This window comes from Nuphar pumila, chromosome 9 (genome assembly GCF_984573655.1).
Source record: "Nuphar pumila chromosome 9, dmNupPumi1.hap1.1, whole genome shotgun sequence".
Taxonomy (NCBI): Eukaryota; Viridiplantae; Streptophyta; class Magnoliopsida; order Nymphaeales; family Nymphaeaceae; genus Nuphar; species Nuphar pumila.
Window position 1 is genome coordinate 81,654 of NC_143257.1, and position 23,277 is coordinate 104,930.

General features: G+C 36.8%; 1 long non-coding RNA gene across 1 annotated transcript in view; it reads left to right on the forward strand.

Annotated features, from left to right (window-relative positions):
• Window positions 1–22,965, forward strand: part of LOC149828100 (uncharacterized) — a 92,353-nt gene extending 69,388 nt beyond the window's left edge. Inside the window, exon 3 of the long non-coding RNA XR_016434238.1 lies at window positions 22,852–22,965. This is a non-coding gene — a long non-coding RNA (uncharacterized LOC149828100). The remainder of the gene's footprint in view (window positions 1–22,851) is intronic.
• The last annotated feature ends 312 nt before the right edge of the window (window positions 22,966–23,277 follow it).

The following is a 23,277-nucleotide window of genomic DNA, read 5'->3' on the forward strand; positions in this document are numbered from 1 at the left end:
GCTCTCACAAGACTTTCCAAACTGCTTCTCTCATTTTTGTCTGGGATCCTTGCCATTTTTTTAAACAAGATTTCTTTAATTTTTATTCTTATTTTGTCTAATTAATATTATTTCTTTCTTTTCAAAGGAGATATTATTATATCATGGACTCAAGCAAGAGGAAGGCGATTGTTGACGACACTAATAAGGGTCCCTGACCTCGTAAATGTGGGAGAGCTAGAAACTATATCCACCTTTTTACCCCATCCTACCAGCTTAGGAGCCCTCCAGTCCCTTTCTCTGACAAACTGACCTCGCCTAGTCCTGAATATACCTCATCTAGTCTGGCATATTCTCCTAACCTTGAATATATCTCACTTAGCCCTAGATGCTCTACATCTAGCCCAGGGTATACCCCAGCTAGCCCTGAGTATACCCCTTCCACACCTCCTCACCCTTGGGGCCCATCTTGGATAGGAAAGTCTAGTCACCCTAGCCTACTCCCTCCACTTTATGAGCCTTTTTTAAACCCCACACCTCTTGAGGTCATTTTCCTTGAGGAGGAGCCTATTCCCTCTGCCGAGCTCGTAGAGCCTCCTACCTTAAGTTCCCCACAAATTATGCCTGCTTCTGCCCATCATGCTTCACCCAACCAAGGAGATCAAAGAGGGAACCTGCCTATAGAGGTGTCTGAAGTCAGAACCCAGTGCAGCTAGTTTAGGATCCGAGGTGTTTGAGGTGATCGTCCTCGACGATGACTAGAGATGGAATGAGGGAGCCGTCTGGTCCACTTCGTAGTTTGTGGGATCGTTAGAATCCCTTTTCTCTTGTAATGGACTTTCGTGCTTGGATCCAGGATATGCTAGCATTGTCCTTTCTCTTTTGTATATCTTTCTTGTTATCAATGCAAATTCGGATTTGAACTTTATTCTTGGGCACTATTCATTCTTTGTACACAATCTTCAAATTTTTTTTTCTAGCAATTCTTTATTCTTTCAAATTCTTCAAATTTGTCGTTTTCTGATTTAGGGCATTCCACTCTTCTCAATGAATCTTTATCATTTCCAAACTCTTTCTATTCTTCCTAACTTTGGACATTCATTTTTTTTATCTTAGAATCTCACTCACTTCATTGCAAGAAAAAGTGAGGACCTACAAGGGCCAGCTCAGAATCAAGGCAGATCGCCAAGAGTTTGCAAGGGCAGGCAGATTACAGTTTTTCAAGTCAGTCAGAATGGAAGACAAGGCTAGCCGTTTTTTAGCTACTCTGCTCGATGCTGGGTCAGGAGGAAACACCAATATCCAGCAATGTATGATTCCTTCCTAAAGATGATGGGCAGAATCCAAGAAGAAAGTAGAGACTTTCGATCTCAAATCAATCTTGAGAAGAACTTCACCAAAAGACCTTGAATCAACTCGTTAGACGGAAAGTATACTGATGAAAGGGAAACCCAAGCCCAAGAAGTCCAAGAAGTTCCAGGAGAAAGTTGACCTGGAAAAATCTCGATGCAAAGACCTTGAGAAGAAAATCAAGGATGTTATTGCCCGAAGTCGAGAGAAGAGGATCTATTCAAGGGCTGATTTTTATCTCGAAGATGATGATTTAGGAGAGCTACTTCTCAAATTCATCAAATTTGATGGCAGTGGCGACGCTAATGCTCATTTGGCAAACTTCTTCGTAGAATGCCATCGCTTTCGAACAAATGATCGAGCTCTTTTTCGGTGTTTCCCGCATAGCCTCAAAGGAGTTGCCGCCAAGTGGTACTCAACGTATATCAATCCCTTGGAGTTGAGGGAATTTGACAAGGTTATCAATTTGTTCATCGAAAGGTTCCCCTATACCAAGGCATCTACTACTATTCTTCAATTTTTGAATGTCAAGCAACAAGATGGTGAATTTGTTCGAGCCTTCATCCACAAATGGTGACTGGCTTATATCTAAATGCAGAATCCCATCGTCGAAGATGAGGCCCTTTATATCATCTTTGAAAACTTTTCTCAGGCTATCCAGAGCCTGATTTCCATGATGTCAGTTACCACTTTTGCAGAATTGATTGAAAGAGCTGAATGGATAGAAGCTCGATTGGAAAGAGGAGCCTATAGTGGAGTTATCTTGGAGCCTCCTCGAGCTCTTGAAAGCCAAGCCAGCATGGCATCCTCTTTCCAGATTAATCAAGGTTGAGATCGCAATCCAAAAAGCAGCCAAAACTGCCATAGAGAACGACCTAGGTCACAAGGCTCGAAGGCAATGCTTTCCTCCAATGCCAGAAAGCATCACAAAAGGCACCCCAACTAGGTCTCGAGGAGGCAATTCACAACCCTACAACAGCCTCTTGAAAAAGTGCTAGAATTCTTTGTTGACAACCACATAATTCAACCTCCTAAGGGTATCAGTCTTCCCATGATTAGGAAATAAAATGAACCATTATGTCATTTTCATCAAATGAAGGAACATACTCTAGAAGATTGCTTTGTCTTCAGGAATCTTGTTCAAGACCGTATAGACAAGAAGCTTTTGGAAGTGATAGAAGTTACCGGCAAGCTAACTCTAGTGCAAATCTTCTCTGACAGAAAGCCTTTGTAGATGTCCTCTTCTAGCACAAACACTTCTTTCAACAATTATCTTGCAACCTTCCTTATTTTTCTCTACTTTTATGACAAAGAATCTCAGTGAATGACAATAAAAGTTTGCCTGAGAATTTGTCTCTACCTTGTTATTTTCATTCTATTCTTATGGTTTTCAGAATCAGTCAAGCTGACAAGGATCCCTATTTTCCCTTTTCAATTTCTTTTAAAACTACTTTTTATAAATGCTAGAATCTAATTTTCAACAATACCTTTTCCAAGTTTCTTTGTCAATCTTGGCATTTTCTTTTATCTTATCTATAGTTGATGTACTTTGGGTGCCCTCGAGCATCTTTTTATTCTTTTCAACTAATATTTTTTGTCCGCATTTATTTCTTTTTTTTGTGGTCTCTTTTGAGACCTGGGTACATTGGTGTGGTCTCAATCGAGACCCAATGCCCTTCGATCTTTATGTCCTTTTCTTCTTTCTCTTTTTTGTGGTCTTATTTGAGGCCCAGGTCCTTCGTGTGGTCTCAGTAGAGACCTGGTGTCGCTTCAGACAACATTTTTTATTCAGGATAAGGGATAAACATGAATGACTTTTTAAGTTCCCTCATATTTTACCAATTTTTCTTTGTTGATTGAGGAATCTTTATATCAATCCCTCCCCATTTAGGTTAAGGGGGTAAACCTGAGCCCTCCTCTCACTTCTTGATGGAGAATTGTCTTTTTCCTCATTCGTGAGGATCCTTTTCCAAAACATCTTTCATCTTTTCAATTTGTGCTTTCAAAAAACCTCTCTTTGGGGATAGAGAAGTCGGGTTTTCAATCAATCTTCACACCTTTTGCTTTCAAACTTTCCAATCCTTACACAAAGTATAGGACAATGTCCTCTCGCCATATTCTCTGGAAGTGGCGATCCCATTTCAAACAATCAAACCTTTTAACAATGTTCAAATTCACAGTTTTCAAGGTTGTCAACCAAAGCCTTTGGCAAGGTTGCCTACCCTGATTCCTCTCTAAGGAGTGCTTTTCCAAATGTCAAGTTTTCAAACCAGTTTATCACTGAGAAACCCTCATTGGTAGGGAGGACCTGGACGCAGATAAGTTTTCTCTGTGATACAATTTCATTTAGGCCACCGCTTTTCATCGAGACTCCCAATTTCAGGAGAATTCTGACGACTATTCATCATCTCGTTGATACAATCTTTTGATTACACTTTTCAAAAAAAACTAATTTGGGGGAAGGATTTTGCAAAAAGTATGTTTCTTTGATACAATCTTTTCATGGTTGTGCTTTTCATTGAGGACCCCACATTCGTAGGGAGGGTCTGGACACTGGTCCGTTTTCTCTTTGATACAATCCCATTTAGGCTGACCGCTTTTTGGCGAGATTCCCAGTTTTGGGAGAGTCTTGACAGGGATTCAACGTCTTGCCGATACTTTCTTTCGATTACGCTTTTCAAAAAAACCCATCTCGGGAGGTCCCTGATGAGAGATCGCTTTTTCTGATACAATCTTTCTACAGCCGTGCTTTTCAAATGAGAAAGTTTTGACTAAAACAATTTTTTCTTTGATACCAAATTTCTACTTTTCTTTGGCCACCACTTTTCAGCAAGATTCCTAGCTCTGGGAGAGTCCCGATAGAGATTCAGCTTCTTGTTGATACAATCTTTTTTTATTACGCTTTTCAGGGGAACTCGTCATGGGAGGACTCTTGATTGAGACCGTTTTCCCTGATACAAATTTTCTACCGGCCACCTTCTCAAGTGAGAACTCTAGTTTTGGGAGAGCTTTGACGAGAGTTCGTTTCTCTTTGGAATGCAACTTTTCAAACCCATTCAAGGATTGAGTCCAGAGCTTCTCTTTTAGGGGAGAAAAGAGGAGTCTATCTTTTTGAAGCAAAGAATATTCATATTGCATGTCTCTATCTCATTCCCCTTGAGAATTGAGAGGTTATTTTTGCCAACTTTTGCCAAAATCTTTCTATCATTAGGAATTCAAATTTCAATCACAATGATTTCGAATATCTTTTCTCCAAATTTCAAACATTTTCACATGGACTTTCCTCTCTTGTCTCTAGTATTTTTCTAGAAGCGTGAGGTCTCTACAAGAAAATGAGAAAACTCAACACTTCTTCATTAAACCAATGTTGAGGACTTAAAGAAGATTTTCAGTATAACATGTAAGAAATATTCAACAAAGTTGAAAAGCTTAATATGATTTGGCAATAATTTTTGGTAATTAAACTTAAGCAGAGTAGTTTGCTAGTAGTCAAGCATGTTGATGCGTAAGGCATGCGAGGCGTAAGGAACCTGAGCAAATCTCTTGTGGCCCTACAGATGGATGGGAGAAGAGGGGAGCAAAAAAAAAATCAAATCAAAAATTCAAAAGCAAAAGCAAACACAAAAAAGGTAGTCAAGAGGCCAATGAGCCCAAATGAGAGGTGCACCAAATCAAATAAATTGCCCGAAATCATACGGGAACAAGTGAGCCTGCACGAGGATAATTGCAAAATGAAGGGTATATCTTCAAATAGGAATGAGTGCAAAAATGAATTCATGAGAGGTGCACTTAGCAGAAAATAGGATTGGTCAGGCGCGATCCATTCTGCAGGAAGGTTCACAAGAGATGAATCAGGCGGCCCCATGTCTAAACATCAAATGTCAAGGCTCGAGAAAATCTTCACTGCCTATGTTCAAACCCCTTCAATTATTGTCAATCCTTGTTATGCTTTAAAGATGCTAAGGACAATTTCCTCACATTTATGCTCAGAAAATTTGGATGATTCTCTCCAGAAGTTCAATGGTGAAAGTGTGAATGCCATCTTCACTCTGGTAGGATTGTCGCTTTAGAGGAGAATACTCTGGCCAAAAGGGGATAAATCTCCTGCATGTACGAGTACTTTCTTTTCAAACATTTGAAAATGTTTCGCTTTAAGATGAATTTCCTGGCCTGCTTGGAACATTTGTTTTAGGGGCATTTTTGGCAAAGAATTGGCAAAACTACCTTCTTATTTCTCAATTCGAATGAGAATGTGTGCATCCTATGCAATATTCTTTGGGATATTCTTAGCTATGCCAAGAGTATCCTCCTGTCGATGTTTACTTCAAAACGCTTCCCCACCGGCATTCCCGTTCAGGTTAAGGGGTAAACCTGAAATCCTCGAAAGAGGTCTTTCCAAAAGCTTTTGCCTTTGTCTCATTTGTGAGACACTTTTTAACTTTTACTTTTTAAAAGCTTTTGCCTTTGTCTCATTCGTGGGACACCTTTTAGCTTTTACTCCTCAAAGGTTTTTCTTCCAAAAACCCGTCTAGGAAAAGGGTGCAATCCTGAGTGCTTCTCACAAAGTGCAAACCCATTCAAGAAAGGGCTATATAACCTGAGCAAACATTTTCAAAACTGCAATTTCTCCTCGCCCATTCAGGAAGGGGCTATAAAACCTGAACAAACATTTTCAAAATTTCAATTTTCTCTCCGCCCATTCAGGAAAGAGCTATAAAACTCGAGTAAGTTTTTCAAAATTATTTTCTCTGTCCATTCAGGAAAAAGGGTATAAGCCTGAATTAACCCATTCAAGTTAAGGAGTCGACCTGAACTTCTCATTCAGGTTAGGGAGTAGAACCTGAAAGTCCATTCAGGCATCTTTATTCCCAGTCGAGATTTCCTCACCCCTAGTCAACTTCTTTTACCGATCGAGGATATCTCACAATTGCTATTTCCATTTTCATCTTCTTCCCATTCCTCGTTAAGGATCCTCACCACTTATTGATTCGTGTTTAGCAATTGAGGTTCCTCAAACTGGGGCATTTTATTTTTGTTTTGTCCTCACCCCTAGACAAATTGGTTTTGTCTTCCTTTCAAAAAAAAATTGGAGTGTTTATTCTTTGCCACTAAGCCCGGCTGCCACTAAGTTCGGCTTTCAACCGGCTTAGTAGCAAAAAGTGGCATCTCTAAACACCTTAAAATTTTTCACCGTCACTAAATCCTCCATTTCTGTCAATAAAGCTCCCTACCATCACAAAATCTCTCGGTCTTGGCTTTTATGATGATTTTTAGTGATTTTCACTCATTTTTACTTATTTTCAGCATTTTAGGTTATTTTGTCCTTTTTTCGTTGGTTGAAGCATCATTTTATGTGTTTTTCTTCATTTTTAGGTCATTTCATGTCTTTTTTGACTTTGTGTCTCTCATCTTAATCAAACTCACAAATTTCTTTATTTTCATGCTTTTCTAGGTTTTTCTAGCTTAATTCCTCTTATTTTCTTCATTTTCTCGTTTTCAAGTCAAAATAACCATTTTGCCCCTGCTTTCGAAATGCACTACTTTTAAAAAATCCTAGATCCTAACTGAGGCCTTGAAACTTTCAAAAGTATCAAGTTTTGAACCAAAACTTGGCCTAATGACCCTATCTTTTGACCAAAATCTTGTTTTCAAAACCAAAAAAGATTAAAATGCCCTTGTCTCTTGGTTTTCGATAATCAAACTTGCAAAAGCTTTCAAATGCCTTCTATATGCATGAGATTCATGCGAAAAACCTAGTGAATCAATGTAGTCTACATTTCCAACTATTTTTTATTCAAAATTATCTTCAAAATCCAATTCTATTCGAATTTCTACAACTTTCAGGGTTAGAAGGACAGAACAATCATTTCTACCCTAATTTCCTCAAATAGCCTATGATTGATAGTAGTTCGTGGTTAGAATCTCATCTTTGGGATTGGATATTGAAACAAGATTTTAAGATCCAAATTTATTCAACAAATGGGATTTGAAAATCATTTTATCAAAATGGATTTGCAAACTGAATTTGAAATTCAAATCACATCAGCAAGTGGATTTTGAAAATCCAAATCACATTAACAAGATAGATTTGAAGTTCCAAATTACTTTCACAAATTGGTTTTGAGAATCCAAACTTGAGTAATAAATCGGATCCGAGACTCAAATTCAATTAAGAAACTGATTTTGAAATCCAAAGTCCTTATTTAAATCGGATTTGAAACCCAAGTTTCAAAATCCATTTTAAAAATAGTTTCAAAATCCAAATCCAAGATACAAAATGGATTTGAAATTCAAATTTCAAAATACATTTCAAATATGGTTTTAAAATCCAAATCTGAGCTTTAAATCGAACCCGAATCTTCAAAACAAATTTCAAATCCAAAATGTTATTTCAAGTCTCAATTTCAAATTCGGATCTTTGAAATCAAATCTGAATCTTGTTTCAAATCCAAAGTCCATTTAAATCTTCAAAAGCTAATTTCAAATCTAATCCGGATTTCTCAAGTCAAATTCAAATCAGAATAACAAATTCAAACCCAAATCCAGTTTTCACTTCCATTTGGCTCTTCAAAATCAAAGCTAAATCCAAATATCGTTTTTTTAAATCTTGATTTGGATTTTAAAATATCCATTTCAAAACCCCAATTTTCAATTTCAACTTCCAATTTCAAGTTAATTTTTAAAATCAAATCTTTCAAAAATCTAAAACCCATTTTAATTTCAAAGTCTAAAATCTAAAAAAATAATAAAAAATTAATTAAAAAGATTTGTTATGTTGATGGGCCTCCGGCGGGAGACCCCCGGTCTCACGCTGCTAGCGTGAGACCCGCCGGCCCATTCTGCCTTCCCCTTTTCCCCTCCTCTCGTGACCTCCCTCTCTCGAACCTCCCCGTTCTTCCTCTTTTTAACCCCCTCTCTGCTCTCCCTCATTTTTGGGATCTCTCTTTCCCTCACTTCATCTCTCGCATCTCTCTTTCTTTCTCACTCTCATTCTCTCCCACCGGCCGCAGCGGCTGCCGCTACTGCATTCCCCCTTCCGCCTTCTTCTTCCTCGGTTCTCCCTACCGCCGGAGGCCGCATTCCCTCTTCCTCAATCCTTCCTCTTCTTCTGTCCAGCCCCACCATCGGCCACCTTCTGCCGACCGCCCACCTGCTCCCAGCTTTCTTCCCTTCTTCTTCTTCAGCTTCTTCTTATTTCAGCCGAACAGGGGCTGCCGTCCATCTTCCCAGCCGGTCTCCCCAGCTGACCCCCGCCCCCCCCCCCCACTGGCAACCCAATCCCAGCGACCGTGGTGGCTCCAGCCAGCAGAGGCTCCTCCTCGGCGTTGAATCGCAGCTGCCGTCACCGGCCCAGAGGCAGCACCCCTTCAGCCGACCCCTGTTAGCAGCTGCTTTCCCTCAGTCACAACCTGTACATCCACCGCCGGCCACTCCCTTTTCAGTCACACGGAGGCTCTTCCCATCCCTCTCCGGTAGCAGTAGTGGCAGAGCTCCAGCAAACATTACTATCCCCAACAAAGGGCACACTAGAAAGCACTCTAGCATCTCGCCACCTTCATCGCTGCTGCATCAAGTGGTTTTGGGTAAATCATCTGATCCGTCTGCATCTTTTGATTCCTCATTTCCTCGTCAGTGTTTGTATTTGGACTTTCATTCACTGCCTATTCTCTATTTCTATTTCCTGTTTGCAATATCAATGACGACGGTGTGTTCTCTGATCTGCCCCTCCTTCTTCTTCAGTGTTGCGCCAACCCCGCAAGAATCAGACCAGCAACAGCAGCATGCTGCTGTCGGCCTGCTTTGGCTGAGCCAGCCAGGCCAGCGCTGGCCTAGCCGGCGCCGGCCAGGCTAGGGTCATGTCTGACCGGCACAGGTTGGGCCTGTGCTAGGACCGGACCTAGTAGGGTTTTGGTTCCATTGGAGCCATACCGTGCTCCTTCGGGCCTGGGTCTGAACCCAGGCCAGGCTGGATGAAGACATCTGTGGCCCGGTCCCTCTTCCTTTTATCTCTTTGTCTTTAGTTTAACCATCATCAGCAACATTAGCATAGTGTTAGCATCCTCCGTAGCTTGCATATTATCATGGTTAGCATGGTCATTAGCATTGTTAACATCTTGATTCGCATGTTACCATTAGCATGATTAACATCGTCTCGGTATCTTCGTTTTTTTAGTTCACATACTTCATTAAATTAGTTATCATCTTCGTATCCCATTTAGCATTTTGTTAGTCTTTTAGTTAATTTATTAGCATAGTTGGCATCTTATCACTTTAATTAGCATTGGCATGCCTAACATTCCATTAGCATTCTAGTTATTATATTAGCATTAACACAATCGACATCCCATTAGCATTTTAGTTAGCATGTTCATGTTGTCATGGGTAGTATACATCTTGAAACAAGGTGGAGGGCACATTACTCATGATTCGGTTGTCATGCCTTTTGGGTTTGTAAGGGTGGAGGAAACAAGGTGGAGGAAACAAGGTGGAGGGCACATTACATCTACCATTAGGTTGTTAGGATTTGATTCTTTGAAAATTTTGAAAAATCATAAAAATATAGATATGTCAAATCATCAAGTTAGTTAGGATTTGATTCCCTTTTATTTTTGAAAATTATAGGAAAAGAGATAAAATCATGATTAGTTAGGATATTGTCCTCAATAGTCATGTGACTAGTTGGAATCTTGTCTTAAATCTTGTCTTAAGCATGTGTTTAGTTAATATATTTTCTCGATAATCATGTAATTAGTTAAGGATATTTTCGACAATAATCATAATGATAATAATGGTGGTTTGTTATGATATTCCAATAATGATTATCTTACATGACTAATGCCACTAATCTTTGTTGTCTTTGATTGTGTTTTCTCTTTTTGTTATTATTATCATTTTCCCCTTTATCTCAATGTAAATTTAAAAACCTAAAAATAGTGGAATACCTTTTACTTTTCTGCATTTAGGATAGGTGGCTGAGCATATAGTTTACTTTAAATAATTCCATGTTAATATGTTCATGCATGTCATGTCATCATGTAGGCTAGTTTGCTTCCTTGCATTAGTATGCATAATTTATACTTAAGAGGTTTCTTCAAATTTGAGAAATACTCTTAAACACATAAGGCACCAGTCTATGGTTTAACATGATCACAATTTGCATGAAATTCTCCTAAATATTTAGGCACGTATGCACCCACATGCATCCTTTAGAAGCTTTAATTAGGGTTATGCTAACCCCGCATAAACGGCATCAGTATAGATTCAGGGATTAGCCTTAACCCCAGTTAAGACTTCTTTAGAACACCCTGCACACACTTGCACCTAGTTTTAATAAACTTTAGTTTTAAAAAACCGGCATTTTCCTTCAAATTAGGTCATTTCATCATGGCATAGCATGATTTTGAAAATGATTTTCAAGTTCTCTCTTTCAAAATAACCTCTTTTTAAAGGTGTTCCTCATTCTCAAACTCAAATTATCCTTTCAAGAGAGAGATTTTCAACTTTCCCTCTTCAAAATACCTTTGCATGAAGTATGTGCAAAAGATTTTATATTTTTTTTAAGTTAAACCTTTAAAATTAATCTTTCCAAGGTGAATTTCAAGGCATTATTTATAAATACCTTCATTTTAACATGATTTTAAAGGTTACTTTCTAAAATCAATCTTATTTTTCACTTGATTTTAAAGATAAGATATTTCAAATGCCTTTTGTTCCAAAATCTTTACAAGATAAGGATGGCTTCCAAAGATTTTCCTTCTAAAAAGGTGATTTTCAAAGACATTTTCAAAAGAATTTTGATTTTGAAACCTTTTTCAAATTCTTCTCTAATATTCAAGAGTTCTTTTTGAAATCATCTCAAAATCATCAAATTTTTTATTTTCAAAATCAAACTTTACCAAAATACCACTTATTTTCAAGATCTTTGTTCAAGCTTTTGGTCTTCAACTATCTTTCCTTGAAAATCAAACCTTTAAAATACCTTTTAAAAAGCCATTTTATCCTCTCTTTTTTTTCAATACAGTTTCAAATATCTAAATTCAACTTAAGAAGGATATCTGATCTTGTGCAAATCTCTTCATTCATTTTTTCGAAATATCTTTTCAAAATTCATGCATCACTTTGCAGGGCTTGTGATGAGAAAATCATCATATAAGTCTATCTTCATAGACTTTACAAAATCCTGATGGCTATTCAGGGCTCCTCCTTTTCAAAATAATCTTCTTTTATCCAAAATCTCTCTGTTATCTTTTTTCTAAAATTGTCCTTTCAATTATCTTTTATTTCCAAAATCATTCTTCAAAAATATCTGTTTTCAAAATTACTACTTAAACCATTCTCTTTCACCAGGTCTTTTCAAAACATGCATTATCTTTTGACATTTCATAAAAAGCCTTAAAATTTCAAATAGGCCCCACAATCTTCTCAAAATTACCTTCCAAAAGATTCTTAAGTTTATTCTTTAAACTTTGAGATTTCAACTTATCTCTTCAATCTTTTCAAAGCAACCCTCAAAATTCAGCCCTGAATTTTGGGCCCGAGATGTCCCTATACTCTGAGGTCACCTTTAGTTTTCAACATTATTTGTTTTCAAACTTAGGTCATTTTTTTTTTACACTTGCACATTTCTTTTCCAAACATCATTCATCATCATCCATGCCATGCTTTATTGAATTTCAATGTTATCTTTGCATTTCTAGGATCTTTAGGATAATAATTAGACATATCAAGGTATAAGGCTATCATTCAATCCTTGCTCTGGTTACCCTTGGTAAATGAGTCAGAAACGACCGGGCCTCGTACTAACAGGAAGGTCCCATCTCCCGAACAAATCCCGCATTTAAAATCAGAGGCGAGTTTTCAAAATAAAATCTTTTTCAAAAATGGTTATGTTGAAGTGCAGAAATAATTTTTTTTGCATGAAAACAGTTTTGCCGATCGTGATGAGATGCCATTTTTCTTTGTTTTCCAAAATAGTGACCACCCAGTTGAAATACAAAACAAAAAATTTTGCATGAAAACAAAAGTGGCGATCACGGTGGGACCTGTCCTCGTCTGATTGAATCCTAGCCTTATATCTTTGAAGTGTCTAATAATTATTCTTTTATGCTTACTATGTGTATGTGTGAACCTAGAGCCTTAAGATGCTACCCCAGTCAGTACTTGCATTTCATACAGGATTTAGGCATGGTTTGTTATATGGTTTTCTATTCTTTGTTTGCAAACAGTGTATGCAAGTGTTTGCCCTTATTCTCTTATTTGATTCTCCATCATAGGCCATATTACATTAGGGCCAAGTTGTTTTTTATGTTGTGCATGTTTTTAAACACCTCTCTACCTATGTTATCCCGGTCTTCACGTCGTCGGGCCTACCCCAAGGCATCAGTCTGAGAATAGGCCTTACGACTGGTCCACCTATTTGGGCTGGAAAGCCCCCTCGCCAGTACTCAAGGCATCAGTTTCGGTATATAAGCGGGTGCTCAAGGAAAGACGGGAGCCCAACCCTAGTTTACCCCCGAAGACGGCCTAAATATGCCACGTACGCCAAAGTTTGGTTCGAGTATATGGGCATACCCTGATTGGACTCCGATGATTTCATTTCCCTTTTATTTCTAAGAGTCTTATCATCTTTTTAAAAACATTTTGCATGCTAGGACATGTCTTAGGGAGTGTTGTGATGCGCATCCATTGTTTTGTGCAAGTAGGTCTTGTCCCACATTCTCTCTTTGTTTATTTTTAACAATATGGTTTTCTAAACTCGTCTGAGAGATAACTATGATCTCTTATTCTTGTTTTCAAATCTTTCTTATTTCAAAAAGTATTTTCCATTCTCAAATTGTCTTTTCTTTTCTCAATCTATCTTTGTCTCAAAAACCAAGCTATTATCCAAAATTTCAATTCCTCAATAGTCTTATTTTAAAATTCTTTTCAAAATTTCTATTCTCAAAAATCTTATTTCAAAAATTTTCTTATAATTTTTTCGATTTTCAAGAACTTTCTTTCCAAAATTCTCATCTTTGCAATTTCTTTATTATAGAACCTCCTTGTTCCTAACTCTCTCTTCAAAAGTCTCCTTATTTTTTAAACTATTCTTTCGAAATTTTCCAAATAAGGGAAGTCAGATGTCATTTTCTCAGGGCAGTTTTTTCAAAAATTTCTCAAGACATTCATTATTTATTCATTCTTCGATCCTTTTGATTCTCTCAAGTATCATCTATTCTATCCTAATCTTCCTTTCAAATCTATTCATTCTTGGGTTCCAAGGGCTTGCACAGGACTTTCCAAACTGTTTCTCTCATTTTTATCTGGAATCCTTGCCATTATTTGCCAATTTTTTTGCCCCTATTGGGAATTCTGAAATAAGTGATTTGGAAAATGATAGATTTCAAAAGCAAATTTTGGTGAAAACTATTTGAAAAACTCAAATTCTCCCAAAGATGAGATTCTAACCACGAACTTGTAATGAAATGGTGGTCTTCAACAAATGCACAAATAACTCACAAACAAGTGTCTATTGGAGACACTACAAGCATGACCCTTGAAAGGGTATAAAGGGAAGAACACTTGAAAAATAAATAATACTTTATTCATGAACAAAATGCTTAAGAAGCATGGTTATATACATTGAAGGGGTTCACCCCTATATATACAAAACAATGGGAGAGAGAGGAGAGCTCATTTTGAGCTCTCCAAAAAGAGACGTTGGATTCCAACGTCTCTTAATATAGCTGTTGGACTACAGTCCAACAACATTTATTATTATAGCTGTTGGACTATAGTCCAACAGCATTTATTATAGCTGTTGGACTACAGTCCAACAGCTACTTGCACAGTCAAGTTCCAACAGGAACTTGACTGGATCAAAATATCTAGTTTCTATTGAACTAGATGCTAAAAAAGAAAATAAAAAAATAGAAAAAGAAAATATAATAATATTAAATAATATATATATATATATATATATATTGCAGTTTACATTTTAACACTCCCCTTCAAACTTACGGTACAATGAGCGAAAGTTTGTCTAAGAAGAAGTGAAATCTGGGAGCAGCGAGAGGCTTGGTGAAGAAGTCTGCTAATTGATATTCTGATGTAACATATGGCAGATCAATGGTTCCATGTAAGTATTCCTCTCTGACATAGTGACAGTCCATCTCAATGTGTTTAGTGCGCTCATGGAATGTCCGGTTGCTTGCAATGTAGATCGCACTTTTGTTGTCACAGCACATCTTTGAAGCTTGCGTTGCTTTAGCTCCCATATCTGCTAGCAATCGTCTGAGCCAAACAACCTCCATAGTGGTGGTTGTCATGGCTCTGTATTCAGCTTCGGTGGAGGAAAGAGAGACTTTCTGCTGCTTCTTGCACCTCCACGAAATTAAGGTTTCACCTAGGAACACACAAAAACCAGTAGTTGAATGTCTATTATTGGGATCACCTCCCCAGTCAGCATCAGTATATGCAATTAAATTTAATGAAGATGAAGCAGACAAGAAGAGTCCTCGTGAAAGAGAGGATTTTAAGTATCTAATAATACGCAAAATCGCTCCCATGTGCATGGAGGTGGGAGCATGCTGAAACTGACTAACTGTATGAACCGCATGAGTTATATCTGGCCTAGTAATGGAAAGATAAGAAAGAGCTCCAACAAGTTGTCTATAAGGAGTAGGATCATCAAGAAGTTCTCCATCATCAATTTTCATTTTAACATTGACAACTTCTGGAGTGTCTACTTTCTTATCATCTGTAATTCTAGACCTGGAAACGATATCAAGAGCAAATTTAGATTGAGATATCAAATACCCCCGAGGGGAATAAGCAACTTCAATGCCTAAAAAATATCTTAATAAACCTAAGTCAGTCATTTCAAAGTGAGTTTTAAGAAGAGATTTGATATTTGCAACTCCCTATTTGTCGCCTCCGGTGATGATCATATCGTCCACATAGAGAAGAAGAATAATGATGCCTGCATCAGATTTCTTAACAAACAAAGCAGTGTCAGTTAAACAAGGTTGAAAACCAATATCAAGCATAACATGACTAAATCGGTCATACCAGGCTTTTGGAGCCTGTTTAAGACCATAAAGAGCTTTACCCTTAGGGATACTAATACCAGGTGGGGCTTCCATGTATACTTCTTCAACGAGATTCTCATTCAGGAAAGCATTTTTGACATCTAATTGAAAGATAGGCCATGTTCTAATGGAGGCCAAGGCTATTAAAGTTCTAACAGTGGTCATACGGGCCACAGGAGCAAATGTTTCTTCATAATCGATGCCATACTCTTGGGCATATCCTTTTGCTACTAAACGGGCCTTATATCTTTCCAGGGTCCCATCACTTTTGGTTTTGACTTTGTATACCCACCTACAACCTATAGGTTTCTTACCCGGAGGAATATCTTGTATCGTCCAAGTATTGGCCTTTTCTAGTGCATCCAATTCTATTTTCATGGCTTCTATCCATTCTATATGATTTTTTGCTTGAGAATAGGATGATGGTTCAACATATGATTGTATTAATGTAATGGCGGCCCTATACGTGGGTGAAAAAGATTCATAAGACACAAATTTTTCTGGAGGTTTAGAGATTCTAGACGTTCTTCTAGGTGGGACTTCAGAGTATTTTTGTAATGCACATGGAAGATTTTGCTCTCTACGTCTTGAATATTGTAGACTAACATCCCTATGGATTTGCTCTTCATTATCATCATTTTCAACAACAATAGGACTTTGATCATTGTCAAGGTCATATCCAACATCACATTCATTGGATTTTGAAGTTAGATCAATTAAAAACGAGTATTCAGTGACATCCTTGGATTTTTCAAATTCAAAGAAGCTTTCTTTTTCCAAAAAAGATACATTTCTTGACACATATAATTTGTCATTTTGAAAATCGAAACACCTGTAGCCTTTTTGATTATCAGCATATCCTAAAAAGGCACATGGGATTGCACGAGGAGAGAGTTTATCATTTCTGTTAGTGAAAACAAAACATTTGCATCCAAAGACTCTTAATCTAGAATAATCTGGAGTTAAATTAACAAGCTTTTCTATTGGAGTTGTATTCTTTAATGAGGAAGATGGCATCCTATTAATGAGGTAGGTGGCAGTTAGGACCGCTTCAGCCCAAAAACTTTTTGGAACTTGATTTGCAATTAGCAATGTCCTAGTAGTTTCCATAATGTGCCGATGTTTGCGTTCGGCTAGGCCATTCTGTTGTGGAGTGTGTGGACATGATCTTTGATGTGTAATACCATGTAAATTGAGATAGTCTTTGAATTCGTTGGACATAAATTCTCCTCCTGAATCAGTGCGAAAAACAGAAATATCATTTTGAAACTTATTTTTAACCATTTTATGAAATATTTGGAAGTTAGCAAAGACATCAGATTTATGTTTAAGAAAATAAATCCAACTATGTTTAGAAAAGTCATCAACAAAAATGACATAATATGTATAACCACCTTTAGAAATAACTGGTGCGGGGCCCCAAACATCCGAATGTATTAACTCAAGTGGTCGTGAGGAAACAAAAGTTCTACTAAGAAATGGTAACCTTTTCATTTTGCCAAGACTGCAGTCTTTACAAGAAAAATTTTCAGAATTACAAAATTTTTCCAAACTTGGAAAATATTGAATTTTAGACATATGAGGATGGCCAAGCCTTTTGTGCCATAAATCCAATTCTAATTTCTGAATATTATAACAAAATGCATTCTTGGGTAATTCCAAAAAGTCCATGTAATAAAGTCCTCCTTCTCTATGGCCTTCCCCAATCAGCTTCCCTGACTGGCGATCCTGTACCCAACAACCATGAGAAAAGAAGGAGATATTACATCCATAATCAGATATTTGCGAGACAGATAAGAGATTCAAATTAAGTTTAGGGATATATCTAACTTCTGGGATAAAAAATCTTTTGGATTTTTGAAGATTTTCAAAACATCCTATTCCTTTTACTTCGAGAGATGTGCCATCGGCTGTAAAAACCTTTGACACACTTGAGTCATTTTTAAGACATTCGGATAGACTATTAACATTTGGGGTCATATGAAAAGAAGCACCAGAATCTAAAAGCCAAGGAAAGTTACCTGGACTGGAGAAAGATGCAACTGCCGCTCCAGTTGAGGCTTCGGTTGAGGAGGATACCCCTTTGAGAAGAGGTTGAAGGATTTCCATCAGTTGAGCCATAGACACAGGTGCATCTTGATCTTTTGACTCAGATTCAACAGATGCAACTCTTTTTTCTTCTCTTCTTTTTAACTTTGGACATTGAGGCCTATAGTGCCCCGGTTCATGACAATGATGACAAATAACTTTTCTTTTATCAAAGTCGCCGTTTTGCCTTCCAAAATGAGGCAGCTTGTAAGTACGAGTATGATTCCCCGGTCTAGATACAACTAAAACGAAGTCATCATCAACTTTTGGAGTACTTTTTCTAAGTCTATTTTCCTCCATAGTGAGCTCTTCTATAGTATCAACAATAGAAGGAATTTTTCCACGATGTAAAAGGGCCGATTTGGTGGATTCAAACTCCGGCCTTAGACCATTCACAAATTGATAGAAATGTTCCATATCGAGTTGCTTTTGGCGAAGCTCGATGTCTTCGGCACAATGCCATTTGGGCTCAAGAAGAGCCAACTCTTCCCAAAGTTCGGACAACTCATTATAATATTCTCGAATAGTTTTATCTTTTTGAGTCATTGTCTGAACTTTATCTTGTAAATTGCATACATGTGCAATATCTTTAAGGGAATACATGTTTTTGAGGTATTCCCAAGCCTTATCGGCATGCTCAAACTTAGCTAGACTAGAGCATTTTTTAATGTCTATGCTATTGATGAGCCATGACATAATTTTTGCATGCCCTATCCTCCATTCTTTCCATTTCTTTTCATAAGTGGCTAACGCCTTACTCTTCTCTTCTTCCGTTAGAGGAACCTCTTTATCACCCTCTTTCTTGGTAAGAGATAGTTTAGGTTCCAAATCGGAAACATCCACTATACCCCATAAACCTTTTCTCCAAATGTGGTGCTTCACAATCGAAGCCCACATTACATAGTTAGTATCATTTAGCTTCATATGAATGATGGTGATCTTATCATTGTCATCCATCTTTTACAAGGGTAAGAGAGGAATAAATAGGAGGAGAGAGAGAGAAAAATAAAAAGAAAAGAAAAAGAGTAGACAAAGGAATAAGAGAGGATACAAAACCAATTTTTTTTTGTAGCACAAGTTCGCCTTTCTTCAAACAAATCTTCTTGAGCCAAGAACAAGGTGATGAAACACCTTTTGTAAATGTGGCACGGAAATCGAGGCGGAAGCACTTCAAGATCTAAGGATTTCGTAGCTTTGATACCATGTAATGAAATGGTGGTCTTCAACAAATGCACAAATAACTCACAAACAAGTGTCTATTGGAGACACTACAAGCATGACCCTTGAAAGGGTATAAAGGGAAGAACACTTGAAAAATAAATAATACTTTATTCATGAACAAAATGCTTAAGAAGCATGGTTATATACATTTAAGGGGTTCACCCCTATATATACAAAACAATGGGAGAGAGAGGAGAGCTCATTTTGAGCTCTCCAAAAAGAGACGTTGGATTCCAACGTCTCTTAATATAGCTGTTGGACTATAGTCCAACAGCATTTATTATAGCTGTTGGACTACAGTCCAACAGCTACTTGCACAGTCAAGTTCCAACAGGAACTTGACTGGATCAAAATATCTAGTTTCTATTGAACTAGATGCTAAAAAAGAAAATAAAAAATAGAAAAAGAAAATAATAAAAGAAAAAGAAAATATACAACAACAACAACTACGCCTTCATCCCAAAACAATTGGGGTCAGCAATATGAACCAAAAAAGAAATTCATTTTGGGTCTTCCACATGAATCCTTTTCCTCCAATCATTTCTATCCAACGCCATGTCCTCGGTGAGGTTGTAGAAATTCGAATAAAGAAATAATAAAAGAAAATATAATAATATTAAATAATATATATATATATATATATATATATATTGCAGTTTACATTTTAACAGAACTACTATCAATCATAGGCTATTTGAGGAAATTAGGGTAGAAATGATTGTTATGTTCTTCTAACCCTGAAAGTTGTAGAAATTCGAATAGAATTGGATTTTGAAGATAATTTTGAACGAAAAATAGTTGAAAATGTAGCCTAGATTGATTCACGGGGTTTTTGGCATGAATCTCATGCATATAGAAGGCATTTGAAATCTTTTGCAAGTTTGATTATCGAAAATCAAGAGACAAGGGCATTTTAGTTTTTTTGGTTTTTGAAAACAAGATTTTGGACAAAAGATAGGGACATTAGGCCAGGTTTGGTTCAAAACTTTATACTTTTGAAAGTTTCAAGGCTTGTGTTAGGATCTAGGATTTTTCAAAAACAGTGAATTTCAAAAGCAGGGGCGAAATGGTTATTTTGACTTGAAAATGAGAAATTGAAGAAAATAAGAGGAATTAAGCTAGAAAAACCTAGAAAATCATGAAAATAAAGAAATTTCTGAGTTTGATTGAGATGGGAGACATAAATTCGGAAAAGACATGAAATGACTTAAAAAATGAAGAAAAACACATAAACGCTTGAACCAACAGAAAACATGAGAAAATAACCTAAAATGTTGAAAATAGGTGAAAATGAGTGAAAATCCCTAAAAATTGTCACAAAAGCCAAGACCGGGAGATTTTGTGATAGTAGGGAGCTTTAAACCCTGAAACCCAAACCCAAACCCAAATCCTATAACCTTAAAACCCTATAACCCTTAACCCTAAAACTTAAAAACCCTGGTAATGCACTTAAAACTTGGTATTTCGTGAGCAACATATGCACCTTGTCTCCAAACCCTAAAAACCTAAAACCTAAAACCCAAACCCTAAATCCTAAAAACCTTGGTATTTCATGAGCAATGCACTTAAAACTTGGTATTTCGTGAGCAACATATGCACCTGCCCTCCAAAGGCCCATCAGTGTTTCACACATGACCACTTCACAATTTAATGAAATTTAAATGACATCGCAAATTTTGGTGAACAACAATCACACTTAGATATTCAAATTTGTATTCACGGTACAACATCAATGCATATTCATAGCAAATAAATGAATGCACATTGAAACAAACAAAACAATTTTACCATGCCAACCGAAAATCCAAACCTTTTATAACCAATTCGATTAAACATCTATTAGGTTCCGGTTTGACCAAATATCCAAGACAGATCAAATGTACTAATTTCTAAAGAGAAATCAGATTTAATAAAATTCATATTGTAGGATTGTAGGGTTTCCTAGAAAATCAGATCTCAAATAAGTTTTCAAACCAGAATTTTTAATACCCCTGAATTAGATCAGACTTAAAAGGGATATAAAACCAACCCATACTAACAAAATGAGGTTCAAATAACTGATTCAGATATAACATAATAAATAAAAAATATCAGATTTATTAGACCTCAACTAACCTTTCACAATGCAGTTTTAACATGGACAGGTGTGAAGGATAGAATAAGTACATCTTTAATGTATGAATTGGATTGTGCAACAAATAAAATTGAAACCTTATGCTGACAGACTAATCTGATCAGGTTCATGCTCACAGTTTACAAGTCGCGCATATGCAGACTAATCTCTCTGTGCTGAAAACATACAGGGACAGATTTAAGTCATTACAGATAAGCAAAATTAATGACTACTAACGTCTGGAAAATTATCATACATCAACAGATTTTAACAATTGACTTACATGAGCAGATTTATCTAATTGTTTAAGCACTACCAACACACCTTGATCTGCTGACGTGCCTAAATCAGCGTTAGCACCACCACACCCTGACGAGTTTTAGTAAAAGAAGTCTATCCAAGTTCAGCACTGAAAATAGTCCAGAAAAATGGGTAATTGACAATTTTTTTCCTAGTCAAGATTTTAAATTCAGACCTATTCAGACATCTTTTTCTTAAATCTAAAAAAATGATTTTTTTTATATCAGATGTACAGGTCCAAACATAACATAGATGTTGATATGACTGTGTAATAAAAACCCAGATTCACGTACACAAGCATTGATCCATAGATTGAGTAAAAATGTCTGCATGAGTTCTGTCAGGAAAAGATAATCCCAGATTGAAGCAAATCACTTTGTTTAGCAAGGGCTCATATAACATAGATGTTGATATGACTCATGTTTGGTAAGAGTTGACTCATACTCAATTGGCTCTTTTTCCATGTAATTGAAATGTTAGTACAACATGCCTTTTTTTGAAAATCAACTGTAATGGCTCATATAACTTACATAAAATCATGAATTCTCATGGTTCATACTTGCATTCAATCATCCACAAGTTTCACAGGTACTATTCCATGCTCATATAAATGATTAGATCAAACCATCGAGCTAGGGTTCACAAAGCCCTATAGGCCATATGGATGCGTATATACGTAAGGCCTGGGAATTTTGATGTGCTAACATAAATTTGACTCAAGATAGAGCCAAAGTTCATACGTACTACACTAATATGAATTGAATATCATATTGTATGTAGAATGTGACTTATGTTCACTTATATGCATGATTTATGTGATACTTGGATCCTCCTTCAAAGGCAAAGTGTTCATAAAGGGCTAATAATGCCAGAATAATTCTGAAAGATAAAACAATGCATGCTTACACACATACTTAAAGAGATTTGCCTTCTTAGGTGAAGTGTTCATACGAGCAAGGGGATTCGCCTTCATAGGCAATGTGCTCGTAAGCACCAAAAGGGCTAAAGCAATACCGGATGAGAGAGAACATATAACTAAAACATTAAATGTTAGTTACTCTTAAGGGGTATGAGGGCACTCGATGCCCATAAGAAGCACATGAAATAATAAAACACTTGTTAAGAAAGAAAAATCTTGTGTCACCCATCCAGGTCTATACCTACCTTGGAGAGGGTAGGTGGTACAACTTCGTTTGACATTGTTGTTAATGAAATATGCTCTTTGAGTGACAATGACTCGAGGTTTCTGGTCATTAGAGGTAGGGGACAAGATCTATCACAAGTATATCCTAGGTTGGCAGTTTTCACACTTCTTCAGAAGGTTAGGATGCATCTTTATTTTTTGCCTAGGCTAGATTACTCTCTCATCTATTGCACGGTCTTAGATGCCACTCGATTTTACCCATGTGAGTACCTACAATGTGGGTTAAATATCAAAACATAAGATTTTTTTGCTCACACTAATTATTGAGTTACTAAACTTAAAGCATGTTTTTTCTTTTGATTAATCTATGCATACAATTGAATTGTCTTACTGTTTAGTTTTAGAATTATGTTTCTTTTCATAGGTTTCTGCATATCTATCGAAATGTATAATCTAAATTCACTATCACTTTTAGACTTGTAAATATTATATTGTAAATGTTAAATATTTTGTTTTTACTTGGATTTGGTATGGATTCCTACTAGGCTTTTACAAGTCTGACCTTTTTTATGGGTAGATGATTTCAGGTAAATAATATGACGCAGAGTGGATGCGGGATGCTACGACGTTGTTGACAAGCCAATCATTTTTCTTTCTCGGGGACTGAATTCAGATGCATGATATTATTGTTGGTTTTGTAATATTTCGTTCTTTGTAATAAAAGTACTTTATATGTGTCATGTTATCCACATTCTTAGTTTAGTATAATCGTTGTTAAGTAGAATGTAATTCGCTTGAGGTTTTAAACCCTGTTTTGAAATGTTTTCACTGTTGTTTCTAAATATAAAAGAAAAGTTTTAATTTTCACATAATTTTAAAAAGGGTTAAAATTTCAGGGCATTACAGTAAATTCATACATAAGTGAGTCATCTTCACCCACATGACAATCTTACTGTCTTCATGCTTATGGTTGGGGCGACTCTGGCCCTAGCAAGGGCAATTGTAACTTCCAA